This window comes from Macaca nemestrina, chromosome 14, assembly GCF_043159975.1.
Source record: "Macaca nemestrina isolate mMacNem1 chromosome 14, mMacNem.hap1, whole genome shotgun sequence".
Taxonomy (NCBI): Eukaryota; Metazoa; Chordata; class Mammalia; order Primates; family Cercopithecidae; genus Macaca; species Macaca nemestrina.
In genome coordinates this window covers 32968388-32985277 of record NC_092138.1, presented here as the reverse complement: position 1 = coordinate 32985277, position 16890 = coordinate 32968388, and the positions used below count along the sequence as shown (strand labels likewise).

General features: G+C 35.9%; 1 protein-coding gene across 21 annotated transcripts in view; it reads left to right on the top strand.

Annotated features, from left to right (window-relative positions):
- LOC105491823 (regulatory factor X3) overlaps positions 1-16890 on the top strand; it is a 320376-nt gene that overhangs the window by 67195 nt on the left and 236291 nt on the right. For 7 of the 21 annotated variants that reach the window (XM_071077745.1, XM_071077744.1, XM_071077746.1 and 4 more), the window contains one exon: positions 7405-7499. The exons of 7 other annotated variants lie outside the window; for them this stretch is intronic. The gene's annotated coding sequence lies outside the window, so the exon portion shown is untranslated. Of the gene's footprint in view, positions 1-3767; positions 4448-7404; positions 7500-16890 lie in introns of those variants that run through there. 7 more of the 21 variants (XM_071077749.1, XM_071077742.1, XM_011758508.2 and 4 more) reach the window with 2 other exon arrangements.

Here is a 16890-nt window from a genome sequence, read left to right as displayed (position 1 = left end):
TGGTACTTCTAGTTCTAGATCCTTGAGGAATCGCCATACTGTTTTCCATAATGGTTGAACTAGTTTACAGTCCCACCAACAGTGTAAAAGTGTTCCTATTTCTCCACATCCTCTCCAGCACCTGTTGTTTCCTGACTTTTTAATGATTGCCATTCTAACTGGTGTGAGATGGTATCTCATTGTGGTTTTGATTTGCATTTCTCTGATGGCGAGTGATGATGAGCATTTTTCATGTGTCTGTTGGCTGTATGAATGTCTTCTTTTGAGAAATGTCTGTTCATATCCTTTGCCCACTTTTTGATGGGGTTGTTTGTTTTTTTCTTGTAAATTTGTTTGAGTTCTTTGTAGGTTCTGGATGTTAGCCCTTTGTCAGATGAGTAGATTGCAAAAATTTTCTCCCATTCTATAGGTTGTCTGTTCACTCTGATGGTAGTTTCTTTTGCTGTGCAGAAGCTCTTTAGTTTAATTAGATCCCATTTGTCAATTTTGGCTTTTGTTGCCGTTGCTTTTGGTGTTTTAGACATGAAATCCTTGCCCATGCCTATGTCCTGTGTGGTATTATCTAGGTTTTCTTCTAGGGTTTTTATGGTATTAGGTCTTACATTTAAGTCTTTAATCCATCTTGAATTAATTTTTGTATAAGGAGTAAGGAAAGGATCCCGTTTCAGCTTTCTACTTATGGCTAGCCAATTTTCCCAGCACCATTTATTAAATAGGGAATCCTTTCCCCATTTCTTGTTTCTCTCAGGTTTGTCAAAGATCAGATGGCTGTAGATGTGTGGTATTATTTCTGAGGACTCTGTTCTGTTCCATTGGTCTATATCTCTGTTTTGGTACCAGTACCATGCTGTTTTGGTTACTGTAGCCTTGTAGTATAGTTTGAAGTCAGGTAGCGTGATGCCTCCAGCTTTGTTCTTTTGACTTAGGATTGTCTTGGCAATGCAGGCTCTTTTTTGGTTCCATATGAACTTTAAAGCAGTTTTTTCCAATTCTGTGAAGAAACTCATTGGTAGCTTGATGGGGATGGCATTGAATCTATAAATTACCTTGGGCAGTATGGCCATTTTCATGATATTGATTCTTCCTATCCATGAGCATGGTATGTTCTTCCATTTGTTTGTGTCCTCTTTTATTTCATTGAGCAGTGGTTTGTGGTTCTCCTTGAAGAGGTCCTTTACATCTCTTGTAAGTTGGATTCCTAGGTATTTTATTCTCTTTGAAGCAATTGTGAATGGAAGTTCATTCATGATTCGGCTCTCTGTTTGTCTGTTACTGGTGTAAAAGAATGCTTGTGATTTTTGCACATTTATTTTGTATCCTGAGACTTTGTTGAAGTTTCTTATCAGCTTAAGGAGATTTTGGGCTGAGACGATGGGATTTTCTAAATATACAATCAGTCATCTGCAAACAGGGACAATTTGACTTCTTCTTTTCCTAACTGAATACCCTTTATTTCTTTCTCTTGCCTGATTGCCCTAGCCAGAACTTCCACCACTATGTTGAATAAGAGTGGTGAGAGAGGGCATCCCTGTCTTGTGCCAGTTTTCAAAGGGAATTTTTCCAGTTTTTGCCCATTCAGTATGATATTGGCTGTGGGTTTGTCATAAATAGCTCTTATTATTTTGAGATACGTTCCATCAATACCTAATTTATTGAGCATTTTTAGCATGAAGGACTGTTGAATTTTATTATAAAAAAAATTACGAAGAATCAGAATGGTTTTCTAACATAACTTTTGTGTGTGTAGTGTAGAGAAATTATTAGAATAATAACTATTTTCAGATATTTAAGGCTGAAAGAATTAACCTAGTTCTATATTTGCTCAGCTTTTAAATCATGTTATCTATTAGCAGGCTGAAAATTGTGCCAAGCACTGGGGATATAATAGTGACTAAAAACAGAAAAACTGACCTCCTTTTTACTCTTTATGGCACTGACAGTCTGATGGAAAAGGCAGACATTAACCAAGTAATTACATGAGTAAATGTAAATTGCAACTATGGTAACTTCAGTGAAGTAGAAGTATACAGTGTCATGAAAAAGAGTATATAGTAGGAGCACTTGATTTACTTAGTAAGGCAAGGGAAGGGAAGGGAAGGCTTGCCTGAAGTAAGAAAGAATATGCATTGACTAGGTGAAAAGAGGTGGAGAAGGATCTAGGGTGAGTAAGCATGGTGCTTAAGAAAAACAGCCTGTCTGATGTGCACAGAATCTGCTCTAAACCTGAAATGGTAGGAAGGGATGAGGCCACTTAGCCTATAAAGACCTTGGTAAAGAAGTCTATTCCTTATGTAGAAATAGTGAGAAACATTTGCTGGTCTTACATAGAAGACTATCTGATTTAAATTTGGGAAGATATTTCTGGCTACAGTGTGGGGAATTGACTAGAGAGCATTTACTAAAACACCTAAGGAAGAACTCCAGTTGCGTGGACGAGGGGGCATTGTGCTGCAAGAAATAGGACCTATCAGGGAAAGTGGAATTCAGTTCTGAAGATGAGGTGGGAGACAATGAAGATACATTTAGGGGCAGGAGCCTTGGGTATGCATCTCAGTTTTACCACTCATAGTTTAGTGGCCTTGTGTAAATCACATTATTTCTGTGTCCCTGATTTAATTGTACCACATTTTTCTCATAGGTTTTGTTGAGATTAGATGATTTGATACATTTGTGAATGGCTTATAAACTGTGAAACATTATATAAAATGAAAGATTTGTCTGGAAAAAAAAGTCAATAATAGCCATTATTGGACAGGTTAGCCTAGTCATAAAATGGGATTTCTTCAGTGGTTCCTAGTCTTAACTACTTGGAATAGATGATTCTTTAAGATTTTTATCGTTGTAGTTTCAGATTTCCCTATCTCTTCTCAGTTGCTTTGGAGCAGCCTAAACATTTATAGCAGGTCCATGCTTTTTGGCTTTCTAGTGGCAACCAAGTAGCTTGATGTGATTTTAAATCAGTTTTACACATGGTCTTTCTCTTATATGTTATCTCAGATGTAAGAGGCAATTTAAGGAATCTTGTAGCAAAATCTAAAGCAAAGAATTAGAAAGTATTAAAAAATTCTCAATTTATCTTTTGGTAAGGTAGAACATACATATCTGAAGTTACATTCAAGTACATAGAGATATACATGTATTTTGAGTGTTGCCTGTGTGTATGTATGTTTTTGTGGGAAGCTATGCAAATACAGATCCTATGACTAGAAATATACCTTTAGTTTTTGAAATGGTTTATTTTACAACCCAAGATAAAATAGAAATCAGGGTAAAATATACTGTTTAGCTACTTTCTTGAGGCAGGAAAGGAATGACATTCCTAATTCATAACAAAGAGTGCGTGTAGGTAACATTAATTATTCACATATTTGTGCACACAAAATCTACTCACATATCCATTTAAACAGCTAATATATTTATATGTACTACTCCAACCTGTATTTTTACTAAAATTATTTATGTATCTTTTCACTAGTCTCAAAAACCGATGCCCAATTTAAATGTGGACATACCTTTTTTTACAGTGAACTAAGGCAAAAGGCTGGGGTATATTTAAAAATATATTTAAAATATTTAAAACATCTAAATTTATGCCATCTTCTGGGATAATGCCAAAGACAATTTCAACAGTAGCACTCTGCACAATTAAACATGTTTTATGTCACTGTTCTTAAATTTTTTGTTGCTTTATTGTTCATTAGAAGTACTTTTTTTTTTTTTTTTTTTTTTTTTTTTTTTTTTTTTTTTGGAGGCAGGGTCTTGCTTCGGTGCTCAGGCTGGAATGCAGTGGCACCATCTTGGCTCACTGCAACTTCTGCCTTCTGGGTTCAAGTAATTCTCATGCCTCAGCCTCCCAAGTAGCTGGGATTATAGGCATGTGCCACCATGCCTGGCTAATTTTTGTATTTTTAGTAGAAACAGGGTTTCACCATGTTGGCCAGGCTGGTCTCGAACTCCTGGCCTCAAGTGACCCACCCTCCTTGGCCTCCCAAAGTTCTGGCATTGCCAGCGTTACAGGCATGAACCATCGTGCCCAGACGGAATTATTCAATTCTAAGTAGGTATGACTTCTGCATGTGTCTTAGGATTTGGGGCATTTCTATGCAGAAGAAATACTGTTCATTTTAGTTAGTTACTGATAAGTATTTAGTTCCCTAATGAACTAGGAATAATAATTGCTGAAAGTCAATTGCATTTGGTGGGTGTTTACACTTGGGAGTTGCTTCTGGATCCATAGCTGAGTAGAAGACATGACAGAGTGATAAATCAGATCTCCTCCGCAGACTTCCATTTATACTGATAATGACCATAATAGATGTGCCTGTCACTAGGCTAAGAAATTTACATGTGTTTTTATTTAATCTTTCCAACAGTCTTATGGGATGTGGGTACTGTTATTCCTGTTTTGCAGATGAAGAAGCTCGGATTTAGTGAGGTTAAATAACTAGTAAGTAGAAAGGGCTATGTTCCATCCTAAGTCACTTTTGATTCCAAGACTGCTATGCTATTTTGAAACAGCTGATTTGGTACAAAAGAACTTGATTGAAATCATTTTAGTCTAATCTCCTGGAGCCATACTACTGTCTATGGTACTATATTAAAAAGAGATAATACACAGATAGCAGATACAAAGGTTGAAATCAGAAACCTGTAGTATTCCCTGAGTAATAGTGGATTTCTTGTTGCTTTTATAATAAGTTTTTAAATAGCTAATGCATACACATAGTAAAAAATAATTCAGATAGCCAGAGTGTCTATGGAGTGTAAAGTATGTCTTTTTCCCACACCAGCCTCCTATTCCCCCACACAGAAGCAACCATTATACCTAAATTACGGTTATTCTTCCAAATATGGTGTTAACATGAATTTATTTTTATTTTTATTTTTTTTGCCCAGGCTGGAGTACAGTGGCACAATCATAGTTCACTGCAGTGCCAAACTCTTGAGCTCAAGCAATCTTCCTGCCTCAGCCTCTGTGGTAACTGGGACTAGCAAGCATGTGCCACCAGGCACAGCTATTATTTTTATTATTTTATAGAGCTGGTGTCTCCCTATGTTGCCCAAGCTGGACTTGAACTCCTAGTGTCAAGCAATTCTCCTGCCTTGGCCTCCCAAAGCACTGAGATAAGAGGCTTGAGCCACTGTACCTGGCCAGTAGTTGGTTTTTTATAAAATGACATTTGAACATCAATTCTTAAGAAAACTAAAAGAGCCAGATCTTGTACCAGATTGACATCTGAGTGGGCCAAGCTAGAGAAGGCTGGAGAAGGATGCAGATGACACACTTTCAGTGATGGGAGTGTCAGATAGGGCATCAGCGTTACCCACCGTCCCCATAGGGGTAACAGAAAGCCCTTGCAGCAGGTTTGCCTTGTTTCATAGATGAGAAAATTGGTTATTTAAGTCATGTAGACAGTTGCAGGTGGAGCACAACTTAGATGCAGAAATATGCTTCTCATTTTTCCAATTCTATTTCAGCACGAGTGACTTGCAGATTTGAGAGTGTAACAAAGAATTGTACAATTGAAATTGTACAATTCCAAAATTGACTAAGGGTTTCTACTGGTAAGCTAAGTAGCAAACTTCAGATAACCAAAGTCAGTAGCAGATATTAAAAAAAAAAAACCAAAATAACTTTTAAAATACATTTTTGTTATTTTAGAATAAATTTAGATTTACAGAAAGCATGTAAAGATATTAAATGGAGTTCCCATGTAAGCTACACCCAGTTTCCCCTATTATTAATAGGTTTCTCCACTATGAAGTTACTCTGGAAGGAAGTCACTATATGCAGCCCACACGTAAGGAGTGGAAGATTATGTTCCACTTTCATGAGGGCTAAGTAAATTATTTGGAATGCTTCTACACAAGAGATATGTCTCTCATTCTGTTTATTTTTTCAGTCAAAACTTATTTATTGTCTTTTTGAGGCTCTCTTTGTTGCCCAGGCTAGAGTGCGGTGGTGTAATTGTAGCTCACTGCAGCCTAGACCTCCTGGGCTCAAGCCATCCCCCTACCTCAGCCTCCTAAGTAGCTGGGACTACAGACACACCACCATGCCCTGCTAATATTTGTAATTTTTGAGAGATGGGGTTTCACCATGTTACCTAGGCTGATCTTGAACTCCTGGGCTCAAGCGAACTTCCCACTTCAGGCTCCCAAAGTTCTGAGATTGCTGGTGTGAGTCACCATCCCCAGCCTCAATCATTTACATACATAAATATGGCTCATGGATTATATCATTTTTGGGTTATAATCCAGTACTACAGTTTTATTGCTCAAATTGTTCCAGCTTTGGCCATTGAGAGCTCTTTTAATTGGCTTCTGTATCTCTTTAACACACTTTCATCATTGTGTTTTATTTTTGTTTTCTTTTTTGAGCACTTCTTCACTTTTCTACACTACAGGATGCTCCAGATTTGCCTTTTATATTTCCTGCTTCACTCCTAGATTCAGCTCTTTTTCCATGGAATTCTGATTCTTTTTACTGGAAAATAGTGTTGGAAACCAAGATCTGGGTGCCAGTTGTAATTGCAGCTCTTTTAAAACCAAATATTGAATAGAAAAGGAAGTTTTAGCCATTTTCCCAGGTAGTACTAAATGTAGGCATTGTAATAATTTATTTTATTTCACTGGACTGTAAAATTTGCATGAGTGAATTGAATGAAATGATCCTAGGATTTTTAAGGGAAAATTCTAAGAATTCTTATTACTCTTTTCTGCTACTCTTTAAAAAAATTTCTGTACTTGATATCACTTGATTTGATTTTTTGTGTGTGTGTGTCTTTGACCAAAAAACTTGAGGCAAAACTTCAAAACGTGGTCATCTGAACTGAAGCAGGTTGAGATTAACTCTGGATTATTGGAAAGACTTTAAACTCCATTAGGAAAATTAACAAACATGTGGTCTATGAAAGACATGTAATTCATATTTATGTAAAAGAATAATACTTTCTTCCACCTTCAGACATCTAAGATTTTAAAAAATGTTCTTTTTAAAAGAAATAATAGTACTTTCTTTTGTATCACCAAACATTTCAAATTTGTGTGTTGAACAGATGATTGGGGAGAATCTTTTGTTAAGGAAAGAGAAAAACAAAAAAAATAGTTAAAAAAAAGAAAAAAAAGACTTCTCAGCACAGTTAAAATACATTTTAACTATGTTTTATGTTGTTTTAAACAGACATTCCCTCTTATGTATTTCGTCTTTCTGACACCAGAATTGAGATTTTCTTAATCTAACTGAGATTTTCTTAATCTGGGGTATTATCACATAGATCAAACATCTCATTTTTAGAGGTTTTAAAGGGATTTATTTGTATGTGTGTGATTGCAATCTTAGTAGTACTGATGAACCTTTTTGAAGCTTATATTTTAATTTTATTTTTTTCTCTGCCTTGCCAGGCAAATATTCTCTTTAGCATCTACCATTTCAATAAACAAGTTGAATTTTACAGCCCATCAAGCAACCAGGTCAGTAGAATCATAGGATCTGATAGGTGAGTGCATAAACTATAAAAACCAAAATCATTTTCAAAGAATTAACCAAATGTTTTTATCCTGGGCTACGATGATCACTATTTGTCCTAAACTATTTTAATTTTCTGTGTCGTAGGTTTTTTTTTTTTTCTTGAGACAGGGTCTCGCTCAGTTGCCTAGGCTAGAGTGCAGTGGTGTGATAATAGCTCACTGCAGCCTCAGTAATTGTAGCTTCAATCTCTTGGGCTCAAACGATCCTCCTCCCTCAGCCTCTGGAGTGACTGCTACTACAGATATGCACTTCCACACCTGCTAATTTTTTTCCTTTTTAGCAAAGACAGGGTCTTGCCATGTTGCCCATGCTGGTCTTGAACTCCTGAGCTTAGGAGCTCCTTGGCCTCCCCAGTTGCTGGGATTACAGGTGTGGGGCACTGTGCCTGGCCAATTTTCCATATCTTAGTTTAACTGTGAAGAATAGTCTTTTAAATCAATGTGAATAGAAAAGTGTCAAATAAACCGATAGTGTACAGTTGTAATTAGTGAAGAAGCACAGCACCAATGAGGAAAATAACCAGGCAGGTAAAAACTGAGGCAAGGGTAAATGAAACTATCTCTAATAAATAAGCAAACATGACCAGTGCATAGAAAAACTGTGCGAGGCAGAGAAGCTCCAAGAGCTCTAGGATGAAAATAGCTGGGAATCCTCAAGAGGGATGGAACTGAGTGTAGAGATGGGGAAATAATTTTGAAATGTTGAGGCCCACACTTGAAGAGCCTGGAAACAATGATCTTGGACACGACAGAAGGAAATTAAGTGTCTACAGTATGCTAGGTGTTGCTCTTCTATGTATTAATATGATATCATTTAATTCTTACCTCTATTCTTTGAGGGAGGGTATTATTAGTAACAATATGACAGATGGAGAAAATGAGGTACAAAGGGGGTTGAGAACATGCTGCAAATCACACAGCAACTAATTGGGGGTAAACTCAAAGGGCCTCATTTTTAATTTTAAAGTAGTTTGGGGATAAAGATAATAGAATCAACTAGGTGTAGCATAGGTGCAGATTTTTAGGGCCTAGGTCACCCATCAGTACTTCTTTGGAGTTTTCTGGGTTGAATTGGTTAAAAGAAAAGAGTTTAAAATTGTTACATTTAGATTTAGGTAGTTTATTGTAGTTTAAAAATGTGGGTTATGGCTGGGTGCAGTGGCTTACACCTGCAAACCCAGTGCTTTGAGAGGTCAAGGTGGAAAGATCACTTGAGGCCAGACGTTTGAGACCAGCCTGGGCAACATAGCAAGACTCTTTCCTTACAGAAAATTTGAAGAATTGGCCAGATGTGGTAGAATGCATCTATAGTCCTAGCTACTTGGGAGGCTGAGGCGGGAGGATCACTTGGGACTAGGAAGGAATTTGAGGCTGCAATTCAAGCTGTGATGGTGCCACTGCAGTCTAGCCTGGGTGACAGAGTGAGACCGTTCTCTATTTTTTTTTTTTAAAGAAGAAAAATACGTGGATTATAATAAACTGCTGTATTGTGGGAGGGCCTCTGAATGGACAGAGGACTCTTGGTGATACAGCTGATGTAGCAAATGGATTTGGGGATGCAAAGGTCGAAAGGGAACTTTGAACAGGATCCTTTGTCAAGATCCCTACCAACTGTAGAGAATGATTTTTGACTCTCCTTTTTTGGAAAGGATCGTTTTTAAGAGATTACTCTTAGACTCTGGCAAAAGGATTGTTAGTATATTAGTCCATTTGTGAGTGGGGAAAAAAAAATAACTAAAACCCCTGTGAATTGTAAGAATGTAATTTTTTTAAAATCATGTGTTTATGTTTACAGAGTAAATCTCAAGAGCAAATTAATTATATGTCTGTAGTTCTTGAAGTTAAGTAGGTTAAGTGAGGGAAAAGCATGATTTAATCTTGCTTTATTGCTGGCCAAATCTCTAGGCTGGCCATTTTTCCCTTTTAATAAAAATGCTTGTGATTCCTTGTCTTCCCATTAGCTCATAGTTGAAAGCTCTGTTAAGTTGTCTGTGAGACGGAGTATATTAGGCTTGCCTGATTAAAATTGTTCATGAGAGATCAAGCAGACAAGGGACTTTTAGCATAATTAAAAAAGCACTGCTAGCCTTTAAATATGAGATTTCAGAGACTTTTGAATTCATATCCACCTGTAGGGAAGTGTGTTTATCTAATTAGATTTTGATTCTCTTATGAATGCTTCTTTCTTAATTCATGCATGATGTCCTTTCATTTTATAGGCTATTATCCCTTCATGCAGGAGACACAAAAAATGCTTAATGAAACCAAATATTGAATGAACTGAAATGTTTCCCTTGAAAGACGACAATGTGATAAGAAATTGGTTACCTCCTTTTGTTAACCTGTATATTTATAAAAGGAGCAAGAACAAAGATGAAAATAGTAAAATAAAAAATCAAAACAAATTGTATATCCTGTGTTCTCTGGTTAACCTGAGAAAATTATATCAGCTTTTGAGAAATAGTCTTCTTTTGTTTAATGGATGTCTTAGCCCAAAGTTTTTATTTTTGTCTTTTCATTTTTCTTTTGTCAACTTTTGCATTGCTGGGCTCTGAAATCATTCAGTTATTATTTCCGTGTTACTATCATGTTTCAGAAAAAAATGAGTATACCTAATGGAGTTTAAAATTGCTGCTTCTTTTATCCTTCTGAGGTGAAGTCCACTGTTATTGACTGAGTACTTCATAGAGCACTTCAGTTTTTTTTTTCTGTGTGTTTTTTAAAAGACATTTTAATTCTTCAGAAAGGAATGCTTTTTAGCATAAATCAAAATGTTATTGCTATAATGAGGCAGCATGTTAGGAGAAAATTATCAAGGTGTGAATTTTTTTTAACCTACATGTATAAGGCATTAATTTCATAGACTAAGGGCTTCTGACATGTGAACACTTCTTTAGAGAAGGCATTTTCCTCAACGAATAAGTAATGCTTTGTTTTCACCCAGAAGATTGCTTTAGAACATTTTTCATGTAATTCAAATAATTTTTCCATTAGCTGAGGATTGTTCTCAAAGCTTCTTGACTTTTTTAAAGTTCCATCTTATTTTGCATTTTTAAAAAAGAATTAGTTTTAGCCTGATTTTAACATAAAACAGCATTGTCCAGCAAGAACCCAAATTATTTCCATTTTAAGTCTGTGTGAGAGAATAGATGATAAAAGAAGCCCCTAAAACCAAAATGTATCATACATTACCCCAATTTATTAAGATTGATTTTAGGAAACTAATCAAACATATTGATCAGGCATAAAAATATTTTAATTGAAAATCATAAAGAATGGAGAGGGAAAGGAGTCTGAAATTTTAAATGGTGAGAGTTGTATTTTTTTTTTTTTTTGTAAGTCTCATTATCTGCAGAAGGACTGCACTAAACAAGGTTACATCTTGAAATGGTAAAATCTCTGAACAGTTTTGTTTGTGGGAGGAGGTCACAGAAAGGTTATTCCTCTGGCTTTCTCCTTCTTGACAAGTAATCAGAGTATTTCACAGATCTCCTGGTTTCCAACCATTTTACATTCTTGAGAATTAGTTTTTGCATCAAATTATATAATACATTTACCTTTGACTAAATAAACTCTTAATAGGATCACACAAGTAGGACAGATAGTAATAGTTGCTTCAATGAAGACTTCATTTAGGATGAAATAGTATAAATTAATAAGGTATAGTTCTATATTATAATTATGGCAACTTGTATACCTCTGTCCTGTGTAAGTACTATTTCTTTTATATACTCCTCCAGTAACCCCTTAATCTCAACCACTAGTTTGTGTATCAGTTTGTTTACACATTCACCTGTCCATCATCTATCCATTCAGTCAATCAACATTTATTGAACTGTTCTCATATATCAGGCATTGGGCTTGGGCACTGGAGATATAGGGATGAGTAACTGTCTTTGAGGAGATGTTTTTACAGGAAACAAACCTACAAATAAATAATACCAGTATGAATAGAGTGGTGTACATGTAAAAGAAGGTACATCTAAATGTGCCTGGAATGTCAAAGAAGACTTCACCAAAGGAAACAATATTTAAACTGATCCTGAAAAGATAAAAGTTCATTCACAAGGCCAGAAATCAGGGCATGCAGAAAAGTGAAAACAGCAAGTACAAATGCATTGCATTTTTAAAGGACTTTGAAAGATCTTATTATGTCTAGAATACAGGAGAAATAACAGGAAATGATGCTGGAAAAGTAGGTGGGAAGATCTATCCACCATGTTTACAAATTTACACTTTGCCTCTAAGGAATTATAAGGCACAAAAGCCATCAAAGTTGGATGCATAGCATGAGAAAATTTGTATTTTTAAAAAATAAATTGGGTGGGAATATAGGAAATATTTGGAGAATGAAGAAAGAGTCTGTACGCAGTGATCATCAGATGGCCCTTATTTCTTCAGTGAACTAGGAGTGATTTTGTAAGATTGGATTATGAAGCCAGATGGGCTTGACTTCAGATCCTCAACCTGCAGATCCCCTTAACTTCACTCACCCTGAGATATTTCATCTGTAAAATAGGAAAAATAGCTATCTTGAAGTATTGTTAAGTTCATGTGTTCAAGATGTTTTGCTTAAATTTCTAGGCCTATGATAAATATTCAGTAAGTAGTGGCTATTAATATTATGTATTGAACTCTTAACTGCTTAAAATTGCATAGTAAACATTATAAATGCTCCCTTCTCTCAATAAATTTGTAATAACTTACTATATGAAAAACACAAACAGAAAGACAAATACATATTAGAAAACTATGTTTATCTTTGAAGATTTCTTTATTGCTTTCCCTACGTGAAAGATAACTCAGTTGAACATTGACAAGCGCATTCATTAACCCACAGGGTCCCAAGTACTTTAAATCATTCAAAATGTTGGGTATTGGTGGCTTTAAAGTTTGATGAATGTGATTAAATATATTTCTCCCCAAGTACAAACTGTTTGTTTTGATTTCCTGATGACTGGCATTACAGATCAGGAAGTACTGTCTGTCTCCTGTCCCACATGGAAATTTATCCTAGACCCTCACCTAGCAAAGTGATCATTTGAGTTTCTGCTTCAACTCTTTCTGTGACTGAGAGAGAGCTTTATCTTACAAGGCAGTCCATTCTGTGTTCAGACAGCTTCAATTGTCAGTATATTCCATTGGTGTAGCTGATACAGCTTCCTTTTAATTTCTCCTCTGTGGGTACTGATTCTCTCCTGAAACCACACAGACCAAATCTAATCAGCATTTTACTTGCTCTGCCATCAGCTGTTTGGCAAATGCCAGGATTCCTTTTTTGAGGCTTCATCATTTCTGGGTTTAGTGTATTCCCAGTTTTGCCAGTCATGATTTTGTGAAAAACAACTTTGTTGTGGTATATTTGGCATACAATAAACAGCATATAGTTAAAGTGTGTAATTTGGTAAGTTCTGATGTAGTATATAGCTGTGGAAACTAACACTACAATCAAGATAGTGTATATACTGTCACCCGAGAAGTTTCCGTGTCCCTATTCTCTTTCTCTTGACTCTCCCTGCCCCACCAAGCTCTGTCCCTCCCTACCCTTGCAATTTGTCTTCTGTTTTCTGTCACTATGTATTAGTTTACATTTTCCAGAACTTGATAATAATAAAATAATACAGCGTGCATTCTTTCTGTGTGACTTCTTTCAGTTAGCATAATTATTTTGAAATTCATCTATATTGTCATCTATAATAGCAGTTCATTCCTTTTTATTGATTTCATCACATAGATATACCACAATGAGTTTATATATTCACCTGTTGGTAGATAATTATGTCTATTTATTGATTGTTATGATTAAAGCTCTTCTGACTGTTAGTGTACATGATTTTGGAAAAATGCTTTCTTTTGGATAAATCCCTAGGAGTAGAATTGCTTGGGTGATATGGTAGGTATGTATTTCAATTTTTAAGAAACTCCCAAACTGTTATACAGACTGGTTGCCGTGTTTTAGATTCCAAACAGCATTGTTGGGAATTGCAATTTCTCTACATCCTTACCAACAGTTGATGTAGTCAATTTTTAAAATTTTAGACATTCTATTATTAACAAGTCAAAAAACAGCTGCTGGCAAGGTTACAGAGAAAAAGGAATACTTTTACATCATTGGGAGTATAAATTAGTTCAACCATTGTGGAAGACAATGTGGCAATCCCTCAAAGACTTAGAGGCAGAAATACCATTTGACTCAGCAACCCCACTACTGGGTATATAGTCAAGAGAATGTAAATCATTCTTTTATAAAGATACATGCATGTGTATGTTTATTGCAGCTCTATTCAAAATAGCAAAGCCATGGAATCAACCCAAATGCCCATCAATGATAGACTGGATAAAGAAAATGTGGTACATATACACCATGGAATATTATGCAGACATAAAAAGGAATGAGATCATGTCCTTTACAGGGACGTGGATGGAGTTGGAAGTCATTATCCTCAGCAAGCTAACACAGGAACAGAAAACCAAACACCACGTGTTCTCCCTTATAGGTGGGAGCTGAATGATGATAACACATGGACACATGGAGGGTAACAACATTCACTGGGGCCTTTTGGAGAGGGTTGGTGGTGAGAGGCAGGGCATCAGGAAGAATAGCTAATGGATGCTGGGCTTAATACCTAGGTGACGGGATGATCTGTGCAGTAAACCATCATGACACACATTTACCTATTTAACAAACCTGCACATCTTGCACATGTACTCCTAAACATAAAAGTTGAAGAAAATAAAATGTTAGCCATTCTAATGGATGTGTAGTGGTTTCTTTCTGTGGTATTAATTTATACCTTCTTAATTTGTGCATATTTGCCACTTTATGTCTTCTTGAGTGACTGTCCAAATCTTTTGCTCTCTTTTAATCGGGTTGTTTATTTTGAGTTTTGCGAGTTCTTTACATTATAGATGTAAGACGATTATGTTTGCAGAGCCTCGCCTGCTTTTTCTTTTCCTTCCTGTACAGTGTCTTTCAAAGAGCACAAATTTTTAATTTTGATTAAGTCTAATTTATCTTTTATGGATTGTGCTATTAGCATTATAACTAAGAAATTTTGCCAAAATCAATGCCAAAAATATTTTTATGTCTTCTTCCGGAAGCTTTATGTTTTTATTTTTTACACTTAGGTCTATAATCCATTTTTATAATAAACTTTTTACTTTGGAATAATTTTAGATTTGCAGAAAAGTTGCAGAGGTAGTACAGAGGTTCGCATATACCCCCATTCATTTTCTGCCTTTGTGAACGTCTTAAATAACCATGATATATTTGTTACAACTAGGCAACTAGAGGGTACATTACTGTTGGCTATATTTCAGACTTTATTTGGATTTCATCAGTTTTTCCACCAATATCTGTTTCTGTTCCAGGTTTCTACATTTTGTTTAGTTTTTGTGTCTCCTTAGCTCTGATCCTTGATGACTTTTCTGTCTTCCCTTATTTTTCATGGCCTTGACAGTTTCGAGCAGTACTGACCAGATATTTTGTAGAGTATCCTTAAATTTTGGTTTGTTCGATGTTTTTTTCTTGATTACACAGGGGTTTGGATTTTTTTTTTTGGGAGAAGTGCCTTTTTCATCACATCATATGATAACAACATACCTTTATCATTGGTGTTGCTTAACCTTGATTACCTGACTAAGGTGATATTAGCCAGGTTACTCTATGGTAAAGTTAATTCTTTTTTTTTTTTTTTTTTTTTTTTTTTTTTTTTTTTGAGACCGAGTCTCGCTCTTGTTGCCTAGGCTGGAGTGCAATGGCATGATCTCAGCTCACTGCAACCTCTGTCTCCTGGGTTCAAGCGTTTCTCCTGCCTCAGCCTCCCAAGTAGCTGAGATTACAGGTGCGTGCCACCACGCCTGATTAATTTTTGTATTTTTAGTAGAAACGGGGTTTCACCATGTTGACCAGGTTGGTCTCGAACTCCTGACCTCAGGTGATCTGCTCTCCTGGGCCACCCAAAGTGCTGGGATTCAGGCATGAGCCACCATGCCAGGCCGGTAAAGTTCATTCTGTTTACTCTTTCTATATTCTGTTTTTTGGGAGCAAGTCACGTAGCCTATGCCCGAGGAGGGGAGGGTTTTATAGAGGAGGGAATTATGTTCTATCTCCTAGAGGTGTGGGTATTTACATAAGTTATTTGAAATCCTTTATAAAAATAATTTATCTCTTCTCTCCCATTTATTTCTTCAATCATTTATCAGTATGGCCTCATATTTCATACTTTACATTCAAATAGTACATTATTTTGTTACTCGTTCCAGCTTTGGCCATTGGGAACTCTTAGGTTGGCTCCTGTGTCTCCTTAACTTGTTACCCTCCATCTTTTTTGTTGAGCACATTTTATTTTTTGATACTACGAGATGCCCAAGTCTTTTATTTTCTATGCCCCAGCTCCAGAATCATCCATTTCTCAGAGGAACCTTGGTTCTTGTTTTTAGAGCTTATTATATAGAAATTAAGACCTGGACACTGGATATGCTGGTTGTTGCCACAGGGTGTCACTATGTCTAGGTTTGCTTGGCAGACAGAACCAGGAAACATGTAAATGTGCTAACCCATGGATCTCTCTCTCTCTCTCTCAAATTAATTCTGTAGCTGTCTATTTGTATATATATACAAACAAAATGCATTCATACTGGTGTCTCTGACTCTAATCTCATACTCTGTAATTCTTTTTAGTTTGGTTTATTATCGTTAATGTCTCTCTCCAACAATGAGAAACATGGCTTCCATCATCCATTTACTTGGTTGTACAAACCCAGTATACATATAAAACAACTTCAGAGTTGTTAGCCTGTATCCTGCAATTCATTTTTAGTTAGTTTTGTATATGGTGTTAGCTGTGGATCAAAGTTCATTTTTGAAAATATGGATATCCATTTGTTCCAACAATACTTGTTAAACTATTCTTTCTTTACTTGAATGCCTTTGCATCTTTCTTGAAAATTGGTTATCTGTTTATATATGGATCAGTTTTGAAATTCTGTATTCTATTTCATTGGTGTGTTTGTTTGTCTTTAACCCAATAACATACTGGCTTGGTTGTTGCACACTTACAGTAAGTCTTCAAATCAGGTAGTGGTAGCTCTCCTTTTTACTTTTTCTTTATCAAAGGTGTTTTTGCTATTCTAAGTCCTTTGGATTTCCATATGAATTTTAGAATCAACTTGTTAATTTCTGCTGAAAAAGCCTATTGGGATTCGGGATTTGGATTGCATTAGATCTTTAAATGAATTTAGCAAGACTTGACATGTTAACAATATTGGGTCATGTAACCCATGAACAAGTTATACCTCTTAGTCCTCTAATTTCTCTCAGAAGTATTTTTTGTAGTTTTCAGTGTATAGATCTTGCAC